This window comes from Bos indicus, chromosome 1 (assembly GCF_029378745.1).
Source record: "Bos indicus isolate NIAB-ARS_2022 breed Sahiwal x Tharparkar chromosome 1, NIAB-ARS_B.indTharparkar_mat_pri_1.0, whole genome shotgun sequence".
NCBI lineage: Eukaryota > Metazoa > Chordata > Mammalia > Artiodactyla > Bovidae > Bos > Bos indicus.
Window position 1 is genome coordinate 52,770,366 of NC_091760.1, and position 24,248 is coordinate 52,794,613.

Below are 24,248 nucleotides of genomic sequence, written 5' to 3' on the forward strand. Positions count from 1 at the left end.
TGTAAAACAGATAGCTAGTGGGAAGTTGCTGTATAACACAGGGGCTCTGTGACAACTTAGAGGCATGGAATGGGGAAGGAGGTGGGAGGGAAGCTCAAAGGGAAGAGGACATATGTATACCTGTGGCTGATTCCTGTTGATGTATGGCAGAAACCAACACAACATTGTAAAGCAATCATCCTCCAATTAAAAAAAATCACTGTATCATGCATCCCCAGCTATAGTGCCTAAATTTCAATCTTGCAACAATTGAAACACTGGTTTCTGACTAGCCTTGTAATATCACTAGCCTTGCTTGTCTTGTCACTGATTTTGAAGAAATCCAGATTGAATGTGTCCTATCCTCTCTGTATCTGCCAGACCATGCAGGTGAAATCTAGAGAGACGGTAAACTTTCTGCCTCCTTGTGGTAAAACTTATGAGTAAAAAACACTTCTGAATGTGCTTTATTAAGGTTAGGTTCAAAGAAGAAAAGATATGGGCCTTTAAAAGGAATCTTGAAATGGTAGGAAACCCTGAGCATGCAGGTGAAGAATAACTGGTAAGTTGAATCAGAGATGCTGCGACTGTGCTCTGAGAGCTGAGGTTTGCAGGCAGAGGCCCCAAAGGTCCCTCTTTCCTCATCCCCAGAGGTTCCTCTTGATACCAAATCAGATGGGTCTCCAGTCCTCCACTGAGCTTGTCACTGGATTCGTACATTCAGCTTCCATTTAAGAATTCTTTTGAAGAACACACGAACTTTAAAAAATCAGTATGAATATGACTAAACAATATTATGATATTTTCTAATCCTGGTATCAGTGGATGAGAGATTAGACTGTAAAAGGAGTCCAGTGAAGGCAAAGGACTTATTCCTTGATGAAGTGTCACACAGGAGACACAGTGAGTAGGAAAATCAAGGAGCAACAAAGAGTGGACCTCACAGAAGAATTTCAACTTCTGTCCTAAGAAATGGAAGGAGGCATCAAACACAGACCAAAGACAGTAGATTAGAGGAGGAAGGTGAAGCAACTTCGTGGGTTTTTCACTCCTGTAAGAGCACACAGTTAAAGTTTTGCTTCCAAAGTGAAGAATTAACTTTGAATGTTTTCTATCTTAGCTTATCTTTTCTATTTTATTACTTTATTTTTAACTATAAAAGAATTATAGTTTCATAGCCAAAGAGATGGGGTGGTAACTTTTTAAATAACTATTATGGGAGTATTAGCATGTTTATATTGCTGATGTTTTTTAATTCAGTGTAATCTTAGTGAGCACATTATATATTCTGCTTTATACTCTTACCATTATATGCAGAATAGTGCAAATTATTTAACCTAATTTTGGTGACAGAATCAAACAAAATTAGCATAAACACTGTTAAACGTTAATAGTGAGAAAATTTCCTATTTTTATCAAAACATTTAAAACTGTTCAAATCATACAGAGAAAAGAAAAAAGTTAAAGTAGCATTTACTTAATGCACAATAATAATAATAAAATGCCTTATTTCTTGGTAAAAAAAAACTTATCAAGATTAATTTGAACAAAACTTGTCTTCTCATCATATTAGCTTATGTTAAGAATCAAACACTGTTTTTACACTTTGGTAAACTATGGTGCCCCTAAATTTGGGTCAGCTTCCATCATTTTATTCTTCACACTGTTAATATTATGAAATAATTCCAAAAGTTCCCTTAATATGAAGGTTTTTTTTTGCTACCATCACTTCCTCTGGGGCTTCTTCATTGTCTTCCTCACACAAGCAGGTGCCTTACAAGTGTCCACAAGTTCACTTTCATTCCTTTCTGGCTGCACACCTAGACTCTCTTGAACAGCAGTACTCTTGACATCACCATGGTCAGCACTTTCTTCAATAACTCTATTCACACTTGATTCAAAATTCCTTTTCCAGTGTTACCACTGTTGTTTTGCTGCATATTCATTTTAGTTGGCCAATTTCCTCTTTCAATTACCCTCTGTAAAAATGTTATGTGGATTTATCATTGGGAGACAAAAGAGGCAACACAACTACACGCTTTGGTGCTTGGGCACAAATCGAGTAACAGATGTCCAGTGACCAATAATCAACGATCTTTGAAAGTTGTGATGTGACTGGACACCAGTCATCACCAGTCATGGTGCCTCTTCTAGAAAGTGATTTAGGAAGAGAGTTGTAGACTGAAGAGTAAGCAATAATGTTTGTACTTTATATAACTAGTCCCTATTACCATACCATATTCACTGAAATTTGAGTCTTTTTTGGGGGGAATTTTTTTCGGTAAGTCACTTCAGCCACGTCTGACTCTTTGTAACCCTATGGCCTGTAGCCCAGCAGGCTCCTCTGTCTATGGGATTCTCCAGGTAAGGATACTGGAGTGGGTTGCCAGGCCCTCCTCCAGGGGATCTTCCCAATCCAGGGATCGAACCAACATCTCATTATGTCTCCTGCATTGCAGACGGGTTCTTTATCACAAGAGCCACCTGGGAAGACCTTGTTTGGGGTAGGGGAGGCTGTGTTATTTAACTGGGCTTCCCCAGTTATCTCACACAGTAAAGAATCTGCCTGCAATGTGGGAGACCTGGGTCTGAACCCTGATCTGTTGAAGATCCCTTGAGAAGGGAATGGCTACCCGCTCCACTATTCTTGCCTGGAGAATTCCATGGGCAGAAGAACCTGGCAAGTTACAATCTATGGGGTCACAAAGAGTTATTTAACTAAATCATGGTAACTGAAATTCCTTTGAGAGACTTAGTCGTTTTTAATCTGTTTTTTTCCTGAAGATCTAGTTACATGTAACACATTCAAGAAAAATGCAAATGAGAAAGGCAAAGTCCCTCACTTCAACAAGTTTCCAGTTTAATGGACAGCAATAAGATAACTACACACTTTCTGTAATCTGATGAACATGATGTTCAAAATGATGTAAAAGTAGGTAAATGAAATTACCCTTGGTCAGGGGCTGAAAAATAGATAACTAAGATAATGGCAGGGACGACAAACATTTTTAAGGTTATGCCAAACAGCTGCTGAGATTTCCACCAGAAAGATAAAAAGAATTTTGGTTTTCCTGTTTCCCTAATGTTAATCGTCTTGCTATTATAAATGATGTTATGATGAATACTTTTGTAACTGGAATCACTTTCAAGTGGAATAACTAGACAAAATGGCATGAACAGCTTTAAAGCTACTGGTACACCCTCTGACCTGAAACACTAAAAGCTTGTGATCTCTGTTTTGATCTCTCAACCAAAGGTAATTTCACCCACCTATGAATTTTTATATCATTTTTGAACCTTATGGTTCATCAGCTTCTATTATTTTATGAAGAAAAGTATGAAAACAATACCTACAAAGTATTAGGAATCCCTTTTTCTGGAGAGCTAAAGTTGGGAAAACAGCATGGATTGCTTATTGAATGTCAAGGATGATAGTTGTCACAGAGAACAAGAATCTCCAAAAAAACTTATTTTATGAGCCTTCTGGGATAATAATCCATGTGGAAAATTAACTACACTGAAGAAATATTTAATAGGTCAGGAACACTTTGTATTTTGAGAGTTTAAAAAAAAATTATTTGTGACACTTCAAAGAAAGGACGTAAAAAAGGAATGTAGTCAACTTGTGCTTATGTTCCTCCTAAGTGAGTTCCACGCTTATAGTGGGGGTCAGGGAGGAGTCAGGGCACAGACGGGGAGGGTGCATTTGGTTTCTTATATCTACATTAACCTCACATAATAAATAGATAGTAATTTTTAAAATGAAATGTTGCATACCTCAGGTTTTACCTACCAGCATGAACACAGAATGACTCTGTGCTTCTTTTGCTCTTGTTCTGGTACATCACAGAAGAATATAAAGATTATACCACATTAAAGTTTTTCTCCAAAAGCTTTGCAAAGCATTAGATATAAAAATTAATTGAACATATGTACATTGCTTCAGTTTCCCTGCACAGCAGACTCACATTTGTGATTAAAAAGTACAGGACTGGAGACTTCCAGTCCATCGGGAAAGGCGTTCAGAAGTGGTCACTCCATCCTAACAAGTTAAAAACTGAACAAACAGAAAAATCAACAACTCTCCCCCAGATTAGAAAGAGAAGCGAGGTCTCAGAGCAAAACACTGCCCCTTAAATTGTAAAGACAGACAGGGATTACAAAGAATGACAACCTACAGACAAGAAACCCCACAGAAGAAACTTCATGGGAATTGGTGTCAAAAATCTAAACTTCAATTTGATGAATTGCTGGAGACTCAATGTGGACAAGTCTGAGAGTTTAAAACTTCAGAAAGATCCAGTGTTGACAGAGGTGGGTGGGGCAGGAGGGGGTCCAACTGCTGTAAGTCTCACCTCCAGGGGCTCTCCCAGGTCCTCAGGGTGAAGATGGCAGAAAAATACCCTTAGGGTTCTTGCAGGGAGAGGGGAAAGTAACTATTTTGAAATATGACAGAGATTTCTGTTCTTCTCAACAAGGCTTGCTCTCAGGAGAAACTATTTCACCAGAGCCTAACCTGCTGGGGTTTTATCAGGGCCTAATCTATCTGTGGAAGGTAAATACAGACAGCTGTATTTCAACTTTCTCTGAAAGGGGAATCTCAGCTTTCTCTAGTTTTCTGTAGAGAAAATTAAGAATTACTGGTGAGATTCTTCCCTGATGGTTCAGTTGTTAAGACTCTGCGCTTCCACAACAGAGGGCAAGAGTTCAATCCCTGGTCAGGGAACTCAGATCCTGCATGCTACATTGTGAGGCCAAAAAAAAAAACAAGAAAGAGTTTAAAAAGAACACAGGTAAGGTTTACAATCGAGGAGCACGGGGTCATCAAAAGACTGAGCTCTAATCATAGGACTACAGAAGGTTTTCCCTCTCCTGATACCATCATATCACCAAAGACCCATTTACTGCAGTTCCTTTCAGTCAGTACATCATGTCCAGATTTCAGCAAACAACTATAAAGGAAAAATTGTACTTTGAAGAGACTGAGCAAGCATCAGAACCAGAATCAGATATGGCAGGTATGTTGAAATGATCAGATTGAGAATGGGAAAAGTAGACAACATGCAAGAACAGATGGATAATACAAGCAGAGATGAAAATTCTAAGAATCAAAAATACATACTAGAAATCAAAAACAGTATCACAGGAATAATGAAGGTCTTCAGCATGCCCCTATGTAGACCGGATATGGTTGAGAAAAGAATCTTTGAGCTTGGGGACATGCAATAGAAACTTTTAAAATTGAAAAGCAAAGAGAAAAAAGACGAAAAAAGTAGAACTGAATATTCAAGGACTGTGGGACAACTATAAAAGGTCTAACATACATGTAATGGGACTATCAGAAGGAGAAGAAAGAGACAAAAAGAATTAAGCAGTTTGAAGCAACAATGACTGATGATTTCCCCCCAAATAAGGTCAGATACCAGAACACAAATCCAAGAAGCTCAGAAAACACCAAGCAAGATACATGCCCTGCAAAACCACACTCAGGCATATAATTTTCAAATTACAGAAAATCAAACATAAAGAAAAATCTTGAAAGAATCTAGAGAGAAAAAAACACCTTACCTATATGGAAGCAAAGATAAGAATTACATCCCACACAGTGAGGGAAGGAGAGGGTGGGACGAATTTAGAGAGTAACACTGAAACATATATATTACCATATATAAAATAGATAGCTAGTGGGAATTTGCTGTATGACACAGAGGGCTCAAACCTGGTGCCTGTGACAACCTAGAGGGGTGGACTGGGGTGGAGGGTTAGAGAGAGGTTCAAGAGGGAGGGGACATATGTATACCATGGCTGATTCATGCTGATATATGGCAGAAACCAACCCAATATTTTAAAGCAATTATTCTTCAATTAAAAATAAGTAAATTTTAAAAAACGAATTATGTTCCACTTCTTTTAAGAAATCATGCAAACAAGAAAAGAGTATTTAAAGTGCTGAGAGAAGAGTCACTTTAGAATTCTTTAGCTTGTAAAATTATCCTTCAATATGAAGGTGAAATAAAGACTATTAGACAAAGAAAAATTGAGAGAGTTTGTTGCCTTAGACCTTCCTTGTAAGAAATGTTAAAGGTTTTTCATAGAGAAGGAAAATACCAGAGGTTATAAATTTGAATGAAGTTAAAGTAACTCAGTTGTGTCTGACTCTTTGCAACCTCATGGCCTACACAGTCCATGGAATTCTCCAGGCCAGAATACTGGAGTGGGTAGCCTTTCCCTTCTCCAGGGGATCTTCCCAACCTAGGGATCGAACCCAGGTCTCCTGCACTGCAGGCAGATTCTTTACCAGCTGAACCACAAGGGAAATTTGGATCTACACAAAGAAAGGAATAACATCAGAGCATGAATAACTAATGGCAAAAAAAAAAAATTCATTTTCTTATTCTTAGTTGATCTAAAAGATAATTGTTGCAAAATAATAATACCAACAATGTATGTGATTGTGTATGCTTATGATGTGTGTATATATATATGCATAAACATATATATATATATATATGCTTATGTGTAAGTGAAATGAACAATAGCAGTGATACTATGCCCAGGAGGGAAGAACTACACATTCCTGAAAACCCACAGAATGTACAATACCAAGAGTGATCCCTGTGTAAATAACGGACTTGTAGTGACGAGGTGTCAGTGTAGCAAATGTACCACTCTAGTGCAGGAGTTATAGTAGCGGAGGCTATAGGTGTATCTGGACAGAAGACGTATGGGAACCCCGTACTTCCTACTCAACTGTGCTATAAACCTAAACTGCTCTATTAAAAAAAGCAAATAATTGAATAAGGTAGTTTCTGATTTTAAAAGTGGGTATCATTCTAGTAAATATTGATAGTATAGAGTAGAAATAAAGAGACTACATCTATGATTCAAGAGAAGAGAGTATTAACTTACTAGAATTTGGGATGTATGAGAAGATATGCCTATGGTGTCTATAAATATAAACACTGAGATCTAACTGACACTGAGATCTAAGCTAACGAGAACCTTACGGAACTATACTCATAAATGAAATGTCAACATAAGCTGGCACAGTTTATACAGTTAGGACAGAAAAAAGAGGAAAGTTAAAATTGTTATAATTATACATACACGCATTTACAATTCTACTGAGGTATATTTTGACACAATTGATGAAAAATATAAGCAGGAAATATTTTATCTTCAAAAGAATTTTTAAAATACCATAAATTGAATAAAATGCAACTCTGCTGCTATTCCAGAATCAGTTTACATTCCTGATGACAAATTTCAGACAACATAATTCCCAGTATCTCTTGGGGCTCTGTCATTTCAAATTCCTTTGTAAGAACCATAATCCATATAGTTTAAGTATCAGACAATACTATAAATCATTCCATTTGAATTTAATGTGGCCTTGACCAATCAAGGGGGCTTCCCTGATAGCTCACTTGGTAAAGAATCCGCCTGCAGTGCAGGAGACCCCGGTTTGATTCCTCGGTTGGGAAGACGCACTGGAGAAGGGATAGGCTACCCACTCCAGTATTCCTGGGCTTCCCTTGTGGCTCAGCTGGTAAAGAATCTGCCTGCAATGACCGATCAAAATAAATAATGAGTTAACGCTCAAACATCAATCAATACCATTAATGTTTATTATTTTAAAATGTCATAATAAAATTAAACAGTACTACAGTTTGACACACTTTTTAAATCAGTTTTGCTCATCTGTATTTATTTTTGTGCTTGCATGTATTCACCTCTCCATATGTAACTTAATTAATACATATAACATACATGTGCATATGTTCTTCTCAGAATCTGCTGCTTAAAATGTATAAAATTCATTTTTTGATTGTTAGATATTTACTCCGAAATTTGTTAATGCTCTTAATACTTTCAACAATGAGTTAATTAGTGACAAAAATTAAGTTGGGTTTATATAGTCATTATATCTATCAAACACTTGGAAAATTTTGTTTGTCTTAAGAAAAATAACAGTATGAATTAAACCACCACTTTCCCATTAAAGATGGTAGCTGTCAATCATAAAAACATGTCATTCTGCCTCTTGTCTCTCTACATTTTCTACTTTGCACTAAATTCTAAATTTAATAATGTATTTCTATTTTCTCTCTCTCTCAAATGACAGCAAAAAAAAATTTCCCCAATATCTGAGCAACTAAAATGTTATCCTACCTCAATAGTCCTCATCCTAAGGAGTCACTGGTTAGCAGACAGGCAGCATGTGTCCCTACAGGTGTATGACTCACACCAAGAAACAGAAAATGATTACTGAAGGGACTTTTTCTGGTCACAAAATGACACCTTCATAGATGTCTGAGAGCTCCTGGTAGGTATTCAACTTGTCATCCGTTTTTAGTCACTGAAATACTGCCACCTTCAGGAATAATATTCATTGAATATTCATTGTCCTGAATATTCATTGGAATATTCATCGGAATAGTCCTGAATATTCATTGGAAGGACTGATGCTGAAGCTGAAACTCCGATACTTTGGCCACCTGATTCAAAGAAGTGACTCATGTGAAAAGACCCTGATGCTGAGAAAGATTAAAGGCAGGAGGAGAAGGGGATGACAGAGAATGAGATGGTTGGATGGCATCACGGACTCAATGGACGTGAGTTTGAGTAAACTCCGGGAGTTGGTGATGGACAGGGAGGCCTGGCCTGCTGCAGTTCATGGGGTCGCTAAGAGTCAGACACGACTGAGCGACTGAACTGAAGTGAACTCAGGAAGAAATGTGGGAACCTGAGATTGTATTCTCATTTATGTGTGTGTGTGAGCTCAATAGTGTCTGACCCTTGTGATCCCATGAACTGTAGCCTGCCAGGCTCCTCTATCCATGAAATTTTCCAGGCAAATTTGTTTCCCTTTAAATCCAAACTGTGCATTTCCCTTTCTTTAAACATAGCTATATATTATCCTGTTATTTTTTCCCCATATATCTAAGTGCTAGTAATATATTTCTAAGTATCTTTTTAACTTATCAGTATCCAAACAACTAAACATTACAGTAAAAGGTTTCCCATTCCCATAAATAATAAATGGAAGAGTATTCACAATTACCCACAAATAAAAACTAATAAAGCCAAGGCTTTTCAGGTATTAAATTATGAAGCATAAAGAACAGGCTCTAAGATTTTTCTGTGCTCAAGTAAGATATATATATAGATATAGATATATATATAGATATATAAAAGATCTAGATACAAGGTTTTAGGAAATAATTCCAAAACAATCTACATTTTACAAAAAAAAATTTCCTGTAATGTATATATTGAGGCTTCTAAAAGAGAAGGCTTTTCCTCCCTTTATAGTTTAGTGCCTCTTTCATGAGTTAACATAAAATTTGTAAGATGTTTTGTACCAACTTTTCTCTCTCTCTCCCTCTCCCTCTTTTTCTCTGCTCTTTTTTCATTTACAAATCAGCTGTTTTTCATAATCTCTTCTTGGCCTAATTTTTATTAGTATTTTAAAAATTACTTTTCCTTTTGCTTATACTTTTCTCTTTCTTTTTTCCCCGTCTTCCTGCTCTCTTCCTTGGTTTACTTTTTCTTCACTTAGAAGGTCCATTGTAAGTTGCCAGTTTCTTTCATGTCCTCTTAGCAATATCTACAGTACCCTCTTTCTGCTTTCTCCTTATTCAGAATCCATTCCTATAATCAGACAATGCCATCAAGCACTTTTCCAAAACAAAGTTGTTTTTTAAAGTGTAATTACTGTGAAATGTCACACATATTTTACAAAAGATGAACTACATAGACCAACTGGAAAGGACATATATACAAAACCTCCTCTCACTTCTATCCTCTAAAGTAATTTGACAGTTACAAAGATGTAAGTTCCCCTAGATTAATATATAATTGTATAACTTAAAATCTCAGTGAAAGAAGAACAGATGAATTGAGCGGAAATGGATGGTATTAGGATAGATGAGAATTTAGCATATGTTAAAGTTATCATTCTGTGGGATTTCCAATGGTTAAGACTCTGCACTTCCACTGCAGAGCAGTGGGTTGGATCATTGGTTGGGAATTAAGATACCTCATGCCGCATGGTGCAGCCAAAAAGAAAAATGTTATCATTATTTTAACTGGGAAAAATTGCTTATTTAATAAATGGTAACAGAATAATTGGTTAACTATTTTAAAAAACAATAAAACTATATCTCCTACCTCATAATAAAAAAATAAAACCCAGAGTGAACTGTTTCTTAAAATAAAATTCTATGTTTTAAAAAATGAACATTTATTGAATTGTAATATAGATAAGAAAGAAACAATAAAGAAAAATGATTGATATGTGGGTTAATAAAAATGTAAAGCACCTCTGTTAAAAAAATCATAAATATAATTAAAAGGCAAAGAGTAAACTTAAAAAAATAATTTTAAACATTAATGTCAGGTAAAGGTTTAATATCTGGAGGAGGAAATGGCAACCCACTCCAATATTCTTGCCTGCAAAATCCCATGAACAGAATAGCCTGGTAGGCTACCGTCCATGGGGTCACAAAGAGTCAGACATGACTGAACAACTTCACTTTCACTTTTTTCAAAGGTTTAATATTCGGTTATTTATTCAGTTTCAAAAATAATTACATTGGAAAATGTTCAAGTATTTGTAAAAAAATTAGATTTATTAAGCTATATTACAAGATAATCATAATGTATACTTATATACAAAGAAAAAAGAGACTAAGAATATATTGTCAAATGATTTTTTTTTTTTTGAGTGGTAAGACCAAGGTTGATTTCCTTTCTTTTTTAAAATATTTGTATGTATTTTCAAATTTTCTGTAACAATATGACATTTTAAGAAGAGCTGTTTTTAAACCATTAAAAACTCTTATTTCAATTCTGTGTTTAAATTAGGTATACTAATGGGAAAGCAGAAACATCATATGTAACATACATTTAAAAAAATGATTCCTTAATTGAAGATGAATAAAAGAAATGGAAAGATAGTCCATGCTCTTGGATTGGAAGAATTAATATTGTTAAAAGGCCATATAACTCAATGCAATCTATAGTTTTAATATGATCCTATCAAGTTACTCATGACATTCTTAACAGAACTAGAACAAAAAATCCTAAAATTTATATGGAACCAAAAAAATCAGAATTGCCAAAGCAATCCTGAGGAAAAAGAACAGAACAGGAGGCATAAACCTCCCAGTCTTCAGACAATACTACAAAGCTACAGTAATGAACGGAGAAGGAAATGGCAACCCACTCCAGCATTCTTGCCTTGAAAATCCCATGGACGGAGGAGCCTGGCGGGCTACAGTCCATGGGGTCACAAAGAGTCAAACACAACTTAGTGGCAAAACAACAATAATACTAAGCAATTATAACACGTGATTATGGAGGTTGACAAATCCCGGGATCTTCAGTGGAGCTGCAGAAGAGCTGATGGTGGTGCTCTAGTCTGAAAGCTGGCAGACTCAAGACCCAGGAAAAGCCAACGTGTTTGAGTCAAAAGGCAGGAAATGGCTCGGACAGTAAAGAATCTGCCTGCAATGCAGGAGATATAGATTTGATCCCTGGGTCGAGAAGATCCCCTGGAGAAGGAAATGGCTACCCATGCCAGTATTCTAGCCTGGAGAATCCCCATGGACAGAGGAGTCTGAGGGCTACAGTCCATGGGGTCGCTAAGAGTCAGACACGACTGAGTGACTAAGCACAAGCACACAGTAATGAAAACAGCATAGTACTGGCACAAAAACAGACATAAGGACCACTGTAACAGAAAAGAGAGTCCAGAAATCAGCCCATACACCTATGGTCAACTAATATTTGACAAAGGAGGCAAAAATAAACAATAGGGAAATGACAGTCTTCAGCAAGTGGTATTGGGAAAGTTGGACAGCTGCATGTAAATCAATGGAATTAGAACACACCTTCACACCATACACACAAAAATAAACTTAAAATGGTTTAAAGACTTAAATGCAAATGCTATGCTATGCTAAGTCACTTCAGTCGTGTCCGACTCTGTGCGACCCCATAGACGGCAGCCCACCAGGCTCCCCCATCCCTGGGATTCTCCAGGCAAGAACACTGGAGTGGGTTGCCATTTCCTTCTCCAATGCATGAAAGTGAAAAGTGAAAGTGAAGTCGCTCAGTCGTGTCCGACTCTTAACAGACTGCAGCCTACCAGGCTCCTCCGTCCATGGGATTTTCCAGGCAAGAGTACTGGAGTGGGGTGCCATTGCCTTCTCCAAAGACTTAAATAACACTCTTTAAATATAAAGACTTAAATAACACCTTAAAAACTCCTAGAAGAAAACATAGGTAAACATTCTCTGATATAAATCAACTAATGCTTTCCTAGTCAGTCTCCCAAGGCAAAAGAAATAAAAGCAAAAATAAACAAATGGGACCTAATCAAACTTACAAGTTTTTGCACAGCAAAGGGATCCATGAACAAAAGGAAAAGATAACCTATGGACTTGGAGAAGATATTTGCAAATGATATGACCAACAGGGGCTTAATTTCCAAAATATACAAACAGGTCATAGGACTCAATAACCCAAAACAAACAACCCAATCAAAAAATCAACAGAAGACCTAAATAGACATTTCTCCAAAGAAGACATACAGATGACCAATAGGCACATGAAGAGATGCTCATCGTTGCTAATTATTAGTGAAATACAAATCAAAACTACAGTGAGGTATCACTTCAACCAATCAGAATGGGCACCATCAAAAAAGGCTACAAATGACAAACGTTGGAGGAGGTGTGGAGAAAAGTGAACCTTCGTACACTGTTGGCAAGATATAAGTTGGTCCAGCCACTATGGAAAACAGTATGATATTACCCAAAAAACTAAAAATAGAGTTGCCATATGATCTAGCAATCTCAATGCTAGGAATATAACCAGAGAAAACTGTAATTTGAAAAGATACATGCACCACCCCTATGTTCAGAGCAGCAGTATTTACAATAGCCAAGCACGGGAACAACTTAGATGTCCATCAGCGAGGAATGGATGAAGAAGATGTGATACATATATTGTTGCTGTTATTAGTCAGTCTGTCGTGTCTGACTCTTCACAACCCCATGAAATGCAGCACTCCAGGCTTTCCCGTCCTTCACTATCTCTCTGAGTTTGCTCAAACTCATGTCCATTGAATCCGTGATACCATTCAACCATCTCATCTTTTGTCGTCTCCTTCTCTTCTGCTTTCAATCTTTCCCAGCATCAGGGTTTTCTCCAAGAGTCAGCTTTTCCCATCAGGTGGCCAGTGTATTGTAGCTTCAGCTTCAGCATCAGTCCTTCCAAGGAATATTCAGAGTTCATTCCTTTTAGGATTGACTGGTTTGATGACCTTGCTATCCAAGGGCCTCACAAGAGTCTTCTCCAGTACCACAGTTCAAAAGCATCAATCCTTCAACACTCAGTTCTTTATGGTCCAACTCTCACATTCATCCATCCCTGCTGGAAAAACCATAGTCATACAGACCTTTGTCAGCAAAGTGACGTCTCTGCTTTTCAATACACTGTCTAGGCTTGTCATAGCTTTTCTTCCAAGGAGCAAGCGTCTTTAATTCCATGGCTGCAGTAATCAACTGCAGTGATTTTGGAACCCAAGAAAATAAAGTCTCTTACTATTTGTATTGTTTCCCCACTTATTTGCCATGAAGTAATGGGACCAGATGCCATGATCTTAGTTTTTTGAATGCTGAGTTTTAAGCCAGCTTTTTCACTCTCCTCTTTCATCTTCATCAAGAGGCTGCTTAGTTCCTCTTTGCTTTCCGCCATTTGAGTGGTGCCATCTGCATATCTGAGGTTATCAGTGTTTCTCCTGGCAATCTTGAGTCCAGCTTGTGCTTCGTCCAGCCCAGCATTTCACATGGTGCACTCTGCATATAAGTTAAATAAGCAGGGTGACAATATACAGTTTTGATGTACTCCTTTCCCTATTTGGAACCAGTCTGTTGTTTCAAGTTCAGTTTTAACTGTTGCTTCTTGGCTAGCATACAGGTTTCTCAGGAGGCAGATAAGGTGGTCTGGTATTCCCATCTCTTGAAGAATTTTCCACAGTTTGTCATGATTCACACAAAGACTTTAGCATAGCCATTGAAGCAGAAGTAGATGTTTTTCTGGAATTCCCTTGCTTTTTCTATGATCCAATGGATGTTGGCAATCTGATATTTGGTTCCTCTGCCTTTTCTAAATCCAACTTGTACATCTGGAAGTTCTCAGTTCATGTACTGTTGAAGCCTAGTTTGAAGGATTTTGAGCACTGCCTTGCTAGCATGTAAAATGAGTAAATTGTGCAGTAGTTTGAACAATCTTTGGCTTTGCCCTTCTTTGGGATTGGAATAAAAACTGACCTTTTCCAGTCCTGTGGCCACTATAGAATGGACTCTTGTTCAGCCATAAAAAAGAATGAAATAATACCAGAGTCAACAAAACGCATGGACCTAGAGATTATCATACTAAGTGAAGTAAATCAGAAAGAGAAAGGTAAATACTATATGATTTCACTTATAAGTAGAATCTAAAGTACAACACAAATGAACCTGTCTATCAAACAAAAACAGACTCACAGATATAGATAACAGACTTGTGGTTGCCAAGGTGGGGTGTAGGGGAGGGAAGAACTGGGAGTTTGGCATTAACAGATGCAAACTATTATATACAGGATGGATAAACAGCAAGGTCCTACTGTAGAGTTCAGGGAACTATATTCAATATCCTGGGAACATCATAACAGAAAAGAATATTAAAAAGAATGTGGATGTGAACACATTGTAAATCAACTATACTTCTAACAAATTAAAAAAAAAAATGATTCCTTTGTCAAATCCCATAGAAGGGATAACACCATGAATAAATTCTACCGTAAACTATGGGATTTGGGTAATAAGATGTATCAAAGTAGGTCCAGTGATTGTAATAAATGTACCATTCTGGTACAGAATGTTGATAGCGGGGGAGGCTGTGCATTTGAGGAGCGGGGGGGTTTATGGTAACTCTGTATTTTCTGTTCAATTACTATGTGAACCTAAAACTGCTTTAAAACTTCAATGTTAAAAATTCCCAGAATGTAAATTTGACACAAAGCAGATCAGTACCACATAATACAGAATTTTAAAACAATACCAATTTAGTGTAAAATCCCTTGAAGTATGATAATCAAGTGCATAATGAATGTTTAGATATCAACTGCTTCGAGCAAAACTAGATTTCATATAATGAAGATGAAACTAAAACACAATATTTTTTCAGTTGCCTTCTTATTCCCACAGAATGGAAAGAAAATGCACTACAATATAATCATTCAATTGAAATTTAAGAAGCACATAAGTACTTTTAAATTATCTGGGAAACCACATTAATATATATATATATATGTATATATATATACACATACATATTTTAGTAAAAGGAAATGGGTAAAAAACAGTGTCAGACTTTATTTCTTTGGGCTCCAAAATCACTGTAGATGGTGATTGCAGCCATGAAATTAAAAGATGCTTACTTCTTGGAAGGAAAGTTATGACCAACCTACATAGCATATTGAAAAGCAGAGACATTACATTGCCTACAAAGGCCCATCTAGTCAAGATTATGGTTTTTCCAGTGGTCATGTATGGATGTGAGAGTTGGACTGTGAAGAAAGCTGAGTGCCAAAGAATTGATGCTTTTGAACTGTGGTGTTGGAGAAGACTCTTGAGAGTCCCTTGGACTGCAACGAGATCCAATCAGTCCATTCTGAAGGAGATCAGCCCTGGTTATTCTTTGGAAGGACTGATGTTGAAGCTGAAACTCCAGTACTTTGGCCACCTCATGTGAAGAGTTGACTCACTGGAAAAGACTCTGATGCTGGGAGGGATTGGGGGCAGGAGGAGAAGGGGACAACAGAGGATAAGATGGCTGGATGACATCACCAACTCGATGGTCGTGAGTTTGAGTGAACTCCGGGAGATGGTGATGGACAGGGAGGCCTGGCATGCTGCAATTCATGGGGTCTCAAAGAGTTGGACACGACTGAGAGACTGAACTGATAAAATAAGTTTTTAAATATATTTCATTTAACCCAGTATACCTAAATATTATCATTTCAACATGGAATCAGTATAAAAAAATCAATGAGGTATTTTATTCTTTTTATCTTTTTAAGTCACTGAAATCTGATAGCATGTTTCAATTTAGTTGCTAAATTTTCACTGGAAATACTTGGTGTTCAGATTTCAAAAATTAACTGCTGAAAAAGAAGGCTAATATACATCAGTTTTTCCAAACATAACTAAATCTTCCTATAACTGAATTGAGAATCTGTTTTCAAATTTGAATTTAAGTGAATTAAAATTAAAATTAAAAATCAAGTTCTTCAGTGGCACTGGCCACATTTCATATGTAGTTAGAGGCTACGTTTTTGGATACCTCTCATATCAGGAATTCAGACTGAAATGCTGACATTGGATATGCTACATTATGGGGAACTTTGCGTGAATATGGCTGCCTGGGACCTTAACTGTGACTTGCAGGCTCTTTGTTGTGGCTTGTAGGCCTAGTTTTGCCTGGAGGCATGTGGGATCCTACTTTCCCAACCAGGAATCAAACCCACATCCCCTGAATTGAAAGGTAGACTTGCGACCACTGAGCTTCCCCGGTGGCTCAGCTGGTAAAGAATCCGCCTGCAATGTGGGAGACCTGGGTTTAATCCCTGGGTTGGGAAGATCCCGTGGAGAAGGAAATGGCTACCCACTCCAGTATTCTGGCCTGGAGAATTCCATGGACTGTATCCTCTATGGGGCCGCAAAAAGTCGGACACGACTGAGTGACTTTCACTTTCACTTTGTGTGAATTGGCCTACTACTCAGCAAATTCAAAACTAAATCTTAATCATGTTGAAAGAAATGTAAATCGTGGAACCTTATCTAATTTCTTGGCCTCTCTTTAATATTATTGAATCACACACATATTGAGTTATTCTCTACAAATTTAACTACAAAAAGAGAAGTAATATGAAAATCAGGTATTGGTTCCAGCAATAAATCCCCTGCACAATTTCACTTCCCCTTGCTGGATTTAGGGATGATTCTACCACTGTACAATTTCTGCCAGTAAAGCCTGAAAGTGTGAAGAGTGTAAAATACAGACATTTTGCTATTTACAAACTGGATGGATTTGTGATTACTCAAGCAACAGAACTTTCTCACATATTTAAGAAGTCTTGCATGACCCAAAGGAATAGAACTAATGAACTGTCTAAAACTCAGCTGTGCTTTTCAGCTTGTTCATACAAATTGGACAAGCCCTTTACAGTTGGAAGCCATACCTCTGGTGGGTGCTAGTGATTGCAATATTTTGAATGCATCACAACTGGACTTGAATTCGTACACACTGATTATGAGAAGTCATGTCCTAAGTACTAGCAATGCAACACATACATGATCATGGCTGCCATTTGATGTTGTTTGGAAAAATGATAACATGTCATGACATTTGCTCCTTTCCTTTCTCTAAATAAATGTATCACCCAAACCATCATCCTCATTTAGTTCTTGTCGTTGTGGTTCAGTTGCTAAGTTATATCTGATTCTTTTGCGAACCCATGGACTGTAGCCCATCAGGTGCAGCTTAAAGAAATAAATTAAATATTTTTTAAAAAAGGAAATATCTTAAATACTGATCTAGGACTAGAAAAGTGGTTCTCAAAGGGGGTCTATAGAATCCTGGAGGTTCCCAAGATTTCTTCAGGGGTTATGTGTGGTTGGAGCTAGTATCATGATGATATCAAGAGGCTATTTACCTTTTTCACAGGGTTGATGTTTTCACTGACAGTGGATATAACTCTGGTTGCCTCAACAGAAAGCAAAAGAGTGGCATCAAGCTGTAGTAATAGTCAATATATTCTTTATCACCACACACCTGCAGTTAAAAAAAAAAAGAGAGAGAAGGAAAAGAAAGAAAAGTCATTTTCACTTACAAATGTCTTTGAGAAAGCAGTGAAAATTATTAATTTTATCAAATCCTTACCCTTCAGGGCATGTCTTTTTAACCTGTGAGACAAAATGGGAAGGATACATAAAATGCTTCTGCTACCTACAGAAGTACAATGGTTGTCTTGAGGAAAAGCATTGGTGCAGTTGAGTTTCAAGTTGAATTAGCCACTTTTTTCACAGAGTAGCATTTTTATTTGAAAGGACAAGTGACAGACAAACTATGGTTACTCAGACTTGAGTATCTGGCAGGTATTTTCTCAGAAATAAAGAGCAACTGTCCTTCAAAGCAAACAACCAATAGTATTTCTTGCTAATGATAAAATCAGAACTTTCAAACAAAAATTAGAATTTTGGAAAACCGGTATCCTAACAGGGCTTCCCTGGTAGCTCAGAAGGTAAAGAATCTGCCTTCAATGCAAGAGACCTGGGTTCAATCCCTGGATTGGGAAGATCCCCTGGAGAAGGAAATGGCTACCAACTCCAGTATTCTTACCTGGAGAATTACATGGTCAGAGGAGCCTAGTGGGATACAGTTCATGGAGTTGCAAAGAGTTGGGCACTACTAAGCGACTACTACTACCAGTAGTATCCTGACATGCAAAATGTTTCCTGATGAAAAACAGTGATAAAATTAAGGAACATGATATTTTTGATATTGTGTGATGAAATGAGTCAACATGTGGAAGATCTGCATAATTCAGTGAACCAACAGTCTCCAAAATGACCAGTGTATAACTGGCACCCCACTCCAGTACTCTTGCCTGGAAAATCCCATGGATGGAGGAGCCTGGTTGGCTGCAGTCCATGGGGTCACTAAGAGTCGGACATGACTGAGCGACTTCACTTTCACTTTTCACTTTCATGCATTGGAGAAGGAACTGGCAACCCACTCCAGTGTTCTTGCCTGGAGAATCCCAGGGACGGGGGAGCCTGGTGGGCTGCTGTCTATGGGGTTGCACAGAGTCGGACATGACTGAAGCAACTTAGCAGCAGCAGCAGCATAACATACTCATCAGGTATGAGTAAAAGGTCCGTTTGGTACACCAGTAAGTTTTAATGCCACAGAAGTGAAAAGTCTATAGATATGAATTTTTATTACACAGTGCAACTAACTTTTAAAAAATTACTACTTGAAGAATTCTGGAGTAGTAATAAGCAATACCCATAATAATCTGAAAAGCTACTTAAATAACGTTTCCCTTTTCCAACTACATATCTCTTTGAAGCCAGATTTTCTTCATCTATTTTAAACTATATACACTGTATCACAATAGATGGACTGCAGAAGCAAATGTGAAAATCCAGTTGCTTAGATTCAGCTAAATAGTAAATCCAGGTAGATATTAAAGAGCTTTACAAAACATAAAACATTTTTCTCAATTTTTTTGGTTTTGGAAATTTTTTCTATTTTTCATTAAAAGTATGTCATTTATGTTAATATGTAGTGGGCTGATTATTATTATAAGCTAAGTAACCAACATTTTAAACATTTTTCCAATTTTAATTTCTAATATTGATACAATGAGTATTAACAGGTGAAACCCATATAAGCAAAGTTTGTGTGAGTGGGGGCAGTCCCAAAGCTAAAATATTTGAGAATTGTTGGACTAGAGAAAAGGGAGCAATCAAGAGGAGCTAAGGATCACTGCTCTGTGTGATCAGTTATCACACCATATCCAAACATACTCTTCCCCAGAAATCTTTTAAGGCCCCAAATGAATGGTGTATTTTAAATATAACCAATTTGCACTAGTTTATTTACATACCAATGCATTATACTTGTGGAAATGCAACATAAAATCCCAAATGCAGCAAAACTCCTTCATAATCAGAGACCTACTATTAAGTGGCAGAAATAATGACTAACACAAGATAACTAGCTGAGATTAACTAACTGATAACTAATATGAGATTTTACAATATATCAGTGGTTCATTTTCATGTTCAAAGTCCCCTTTTTAATATTTATTATCATTTACAAACCTCCATGAACTTTTAATGAATAATTAAATATATTATCTAGCAAACAAACTACACTTATTGAGTAACAGTTAATTTATTTTCCTCTTTTAGATTGAAAAATAAATAGAAAGTTTATTTGGATACAGCCATGGAAATTTACATGGACACAGTTCTGTATCCATGTAAGTCAGGCAAAGCAAAAACAGTGGAGTTTTAGGTATTCTACCTACAATAATCATGAAATTTGTTTATATTTTAAAATTTTGAAATTTTAACATAGATTGTTGATTTCTCCCCGTACGTTATTACCTCCATAAATGATTTGGAGGTTGACATCTTCTGTGGCACGTGGGTGTTTTTATTTTTAATTTAGTTTTGAGTCACTCAAACTGTGATAGCAATGAGTTTGCCCATTTTTGCTCAGTCACCAGATAATCTGATAGTCAAAGAGTTTGTGTCCATTATTGGGATTCAATGCAGTTTTACGGCTTGCAGCAAGATGGTATTAAAAAGCCTGGAATTTAGAATCAAAAAGTAGCTTTCTAGTTGATAGCTTTGTGAATTCAGGAAAATAGTTTAGGCTCTTTGAGTTTCCTTATATGTGGAATGGAAATAATGACATCGGCCTCATACAGCTGTTGTGTGGCACACAAAATGATATCATTATAAAGGAAACAAGTCAAGTTGTGTTACAGTTCAAAACACTGTTTTAAAAGTTGATATTACTGATATTTCATAGTATTGATAATTCGTGGCAAACAAAAATTTTTTAAGAAATCTTTTGTTGTTGGCTCTTGGTGCAATTTTTGTCACTTTAAAACATATAATAAAACATGTTTCCATGTTCAGTGTGCAACTGTTTACTACACACATTTGAAGGTAAATAGTGTTGGTACTGGCAAATTTTAAATTGCTCAGATTTAGCGTCAGACACAAAGAACTGTCCGTTTTCTCAGAGCCCACGATGAGCCAGATCCACTGGTTCAACAGCTATAGTATTGACTCTCCACAGGAGCAGCTGGGCCTCTGGTTTGTCTTAGGATTTTGCACCCAATTTGCAATTTCCCTACCCGATTTTACTTTCTTTTCCCCCGCTTGGACAAGTCAGTCCTTTTCTTCTCAGTTTCTCCTCATCCTTCTCAAATACATATTTTAACACTGTCCTACAAATTTTATAGTACCTTAATTAATATTCATCATTATTTCGGGAAGATTCTATATTTTAATATGATATGGACTTTCCACATTAAAGAAATTTCTGACAATGAAGCGTGCTGTTGAAATTCTTCCCTTCTTTAGAAGTTATGGCTGCATTTCCACAAACTATTACAGTGTTGGTAAAACATTAAGATACCACCGATATGTTTAGTCCATAATTACAATTAACTTCTTAGCCCCATGTTGTGATGATGTCTACAATTAAAAACTAATTTTCTCCTACCTTGCAAAAGTATTTTAGGAATTAGTTTTTAATTGTGCATGAGATTTATAGAGTAAGGGCATAACCTTGCTACAATTATTGAATACATCCTTTTTCATTCGGAAAACCCGGAAGCTATCACTTGTCAAAAGCTATTTAGAGATGACTGTAATAGCCAGGCTTCAATTGTTTTTCAACCGTCTTCTAATTTTTCTTTTCTTCCCAAACAACTTACTGCTCTACAAAAAGTATCAGATTTTTAAAATTGCTCATTTCTGTGGGAATATTGCCTTGAAGACGATATACCTCGCCTCTCTGACAATTCTGGAAACTCAAGAGCTGGAGTTAACGGAGCGAGGTAGGTTTTCAGGAAAATCCGGCCGGTAGCGAATCCCGCTGGGTCCGGACCAATCCGCGCCGCCACAGCTCCCCGCTCTAGGAACAGGGCGCCTCGGCACACGCCTCGCCACGCTCGCAGACACACACCCTGGCCGAACCAGCAGAGCCCACCTGGTTTCCCTTGCTAGATGCCTCGGAACCTTTTCCACACTTATCTGACGATTCTGTGCCTCAACAGTAGCTCCCAGCTTCCGAGAGAAACCCTTTTAAAATTCAAAATAACTGAGCAGAGCCTACCACTGCCACCATTCAGCCCGTGGTAACCGTACTTTCTAATTCTCTGTTTAGTGAGAGAACTTTAAAAACGACCGAAAGCTTCAATCGATTCTGTGACACTTTCCAACGTGTGTATATCGTGTTAACCATAACGTATTATGGTTAACGTATTTGTTTTGTCCGGTAAGTTTACAGGCACTGCTTAGGGGCACTGATGGCTTCGCCCACTCGCTGCACAGGGAGGCCCTCAGGGGCCCCTGGAGGCGCCCAGGACCCCAGACCCCGGGGCTGCCGAGACGAACGAACCGGCGGTAGGTCCCCCTTTTCACCCCACATGTTCAATTAAACTGGATTCCCAGAGACAACAGGACGCCCTTCCTGCAAGCGGCGGGGGTATCACAGGGCATCTGCCGCCCCCTGTTGGTGACCAGGGGCAAAATAACCCGAGCCTGATTAGAATCAACTAGAAGGGCCTCTTGAATAAAGAATATTCCATGACTACGCAGTAGCAGTAGCAAGAGGACTCTCAGGGAGCTTGCCTTTCGCAGACACTCCCCTCCGACTGCGGTGTTTTAATGCAGGTGTTAGCAAGTGAGGGAGGGGATGTTGGGCTGTCGAGAGGAGTCTGTCGCTGCTTCTGTGAAGGCTGGGGAGGAGCGGGAGTGCGGGGCGCGTGCAAGATACATTCAAGGTTCAGTTTATGCTTTCCACCTTTCACCAGCCCATCTCATCCTTAAGAAAAGCATTTGCCCTCCGCCGGGATAGGGTGGTTCGTTAGAGCAGTGTGTGTTCCCAAACACCTGTCCCCTCATGTAACATCTTGAGCAGAGTCTAGTGACCTCTGCTGCAGAGGTGACAAAAGCTACCCTACCCAGAAGCTGCCTCAGTTGTGTCCAGGAATGGCCTCCCTATAGCATGCTAAATTCTCTGCTGGGGATGCTGCTTATTTGGTAGGAATATGAATATGCTTCAGAAAAACAAAACATTGAAAAGAAAGCTCTCGGTAACCCCAGGCTAATTTCCTCCTAGGTCTGATCGTGTAAAATTTGTCACCCGTTGGACAACAGTCGAGAGACTGCTAGCAGCGGGGGGTGGGAAGGGAGGAGGTTATTGTTACACAGTCGAGATAGTCCTAATTTTATTTTCATTTTGTCCCACCCCATTACCGCTTCCCTACACAAACCACACATTCACACACTGTAGTATCAAGTTGTTCACTCGTGTGCATATTTGCCTTGGCCCTTTGGGAAGAATGCAAGAGAGATGAACGAAGGTGAGTGGGGGAAGGGAGGGGTGAGGGAGGGAGGGAAGGAGGAGGAGAATCGTCTTCCACAGCCGACTTTAAGCGGGAAGACACTCCCGGCGGAGGGTGTAGTGGACAACAACGGCAAAGTCCCATTACAGGCTCACAGAGCTGGTACTGGCGCTCCCCCCACCCCCCAGCCGCCGGTGGCAGCAGGAAATCCGGGATCCAGTTGGTTCCCTCCGAGGTCCCCACCCGTTCGCGCTGGGGGTCTGGCCCTCCAGTGTCACTGTGAGTGTGAGAGAGGAAGGAAGCTCCGCTACCTCCGTTCTCCCTTCCACCGCGCCCGGGCGGCAGCCGCCGGTCATAACCCCGCCAAGTCCCCGCTCCCGAGAGGCCGCAGGTGCCGAGTAGCCCATCCCTGGCGGGAGCTAAACGTGGGGCTAGCGGAGCCCTCCCGCGTCCAGTTCCATGAGGGTCTCCGGCGCGTGGCGGAGGTCCCCGGGTCCGGACGCTCTCCGTTCCCGCGGCCTGTGGGCGCGGTAGCAGCTCCTAGAAGCAGGCGGAAGGCGCGGCGCAGCCACGGTCACGGCTGCCGCCGGGTCTCGGGCGGAAGCGCGGGCTTGGGAAGGGAGGGGCTGCCGCTCCCCGCGAGGCCCAGGGCTCGCGGCGTCCGTCGGTGCAGGCTAGATCCCAGGCTTCGCTGCGCTCGCCAGGCAAGGATGGCCCCTGGTCAGTTTCAGCCCCGACCGGCTGTTTCTTTCACTTGCACACACCGAGCACTCCCCCACCCCCACCCCCCACCCACCCCCAGCCGCTCAGGCCACAGCTCCGAGGTTGTCGGCTCCCGCGTTTGCCACCTCCAGGATCCAAAGTCGCCAACCCCAGCCTCCCGGCAAGCCGTGACTTCCCGGATAGGGCCATGCTTTTCTTCCAGGACAATCACGACTCCTCCCCTCCCGGCGATCTTTCTAGGAGGCCACCACCTCCAGAGATTCTGAAGCGATTTCCTCTCTGCTGGTACTAAGCTGGTAACGCCTCTCACTAAAAACACCGGGGAGAATGA

The 24,248-nt window shown here is 39.1% G+C and overlaps 1 long non-coding RNA gene across 1 annotated transcript in view; it reads right to left on the reverse strand.

Moving 5' to 3' along the window:
* The window catches only part of LOC139182618 (uncharacterized), a 78,765-nt gene extending 54,802 nt beyond the window's left edge, over nucleotides 1-23,963 (reverse strand). The window contains exons 1-2 of the long non-coding RNA XR_011566137.1: nucleotides 23,506-23,963; nucleotides 17,750-17,868 (exon numbers count right to left, since the gene is read on the reverse strand). This is a non-coding gene — a long non-coding RNA (uncharacterized lncRNA). The remainder of the gene's footprint in view (nucleotides 1-17,749; nucleotides 17,869-23,505) is intronic.
* Between the last annotated feature and the right edge of the window lie 285 nt (nucleotides 23,964-24,248).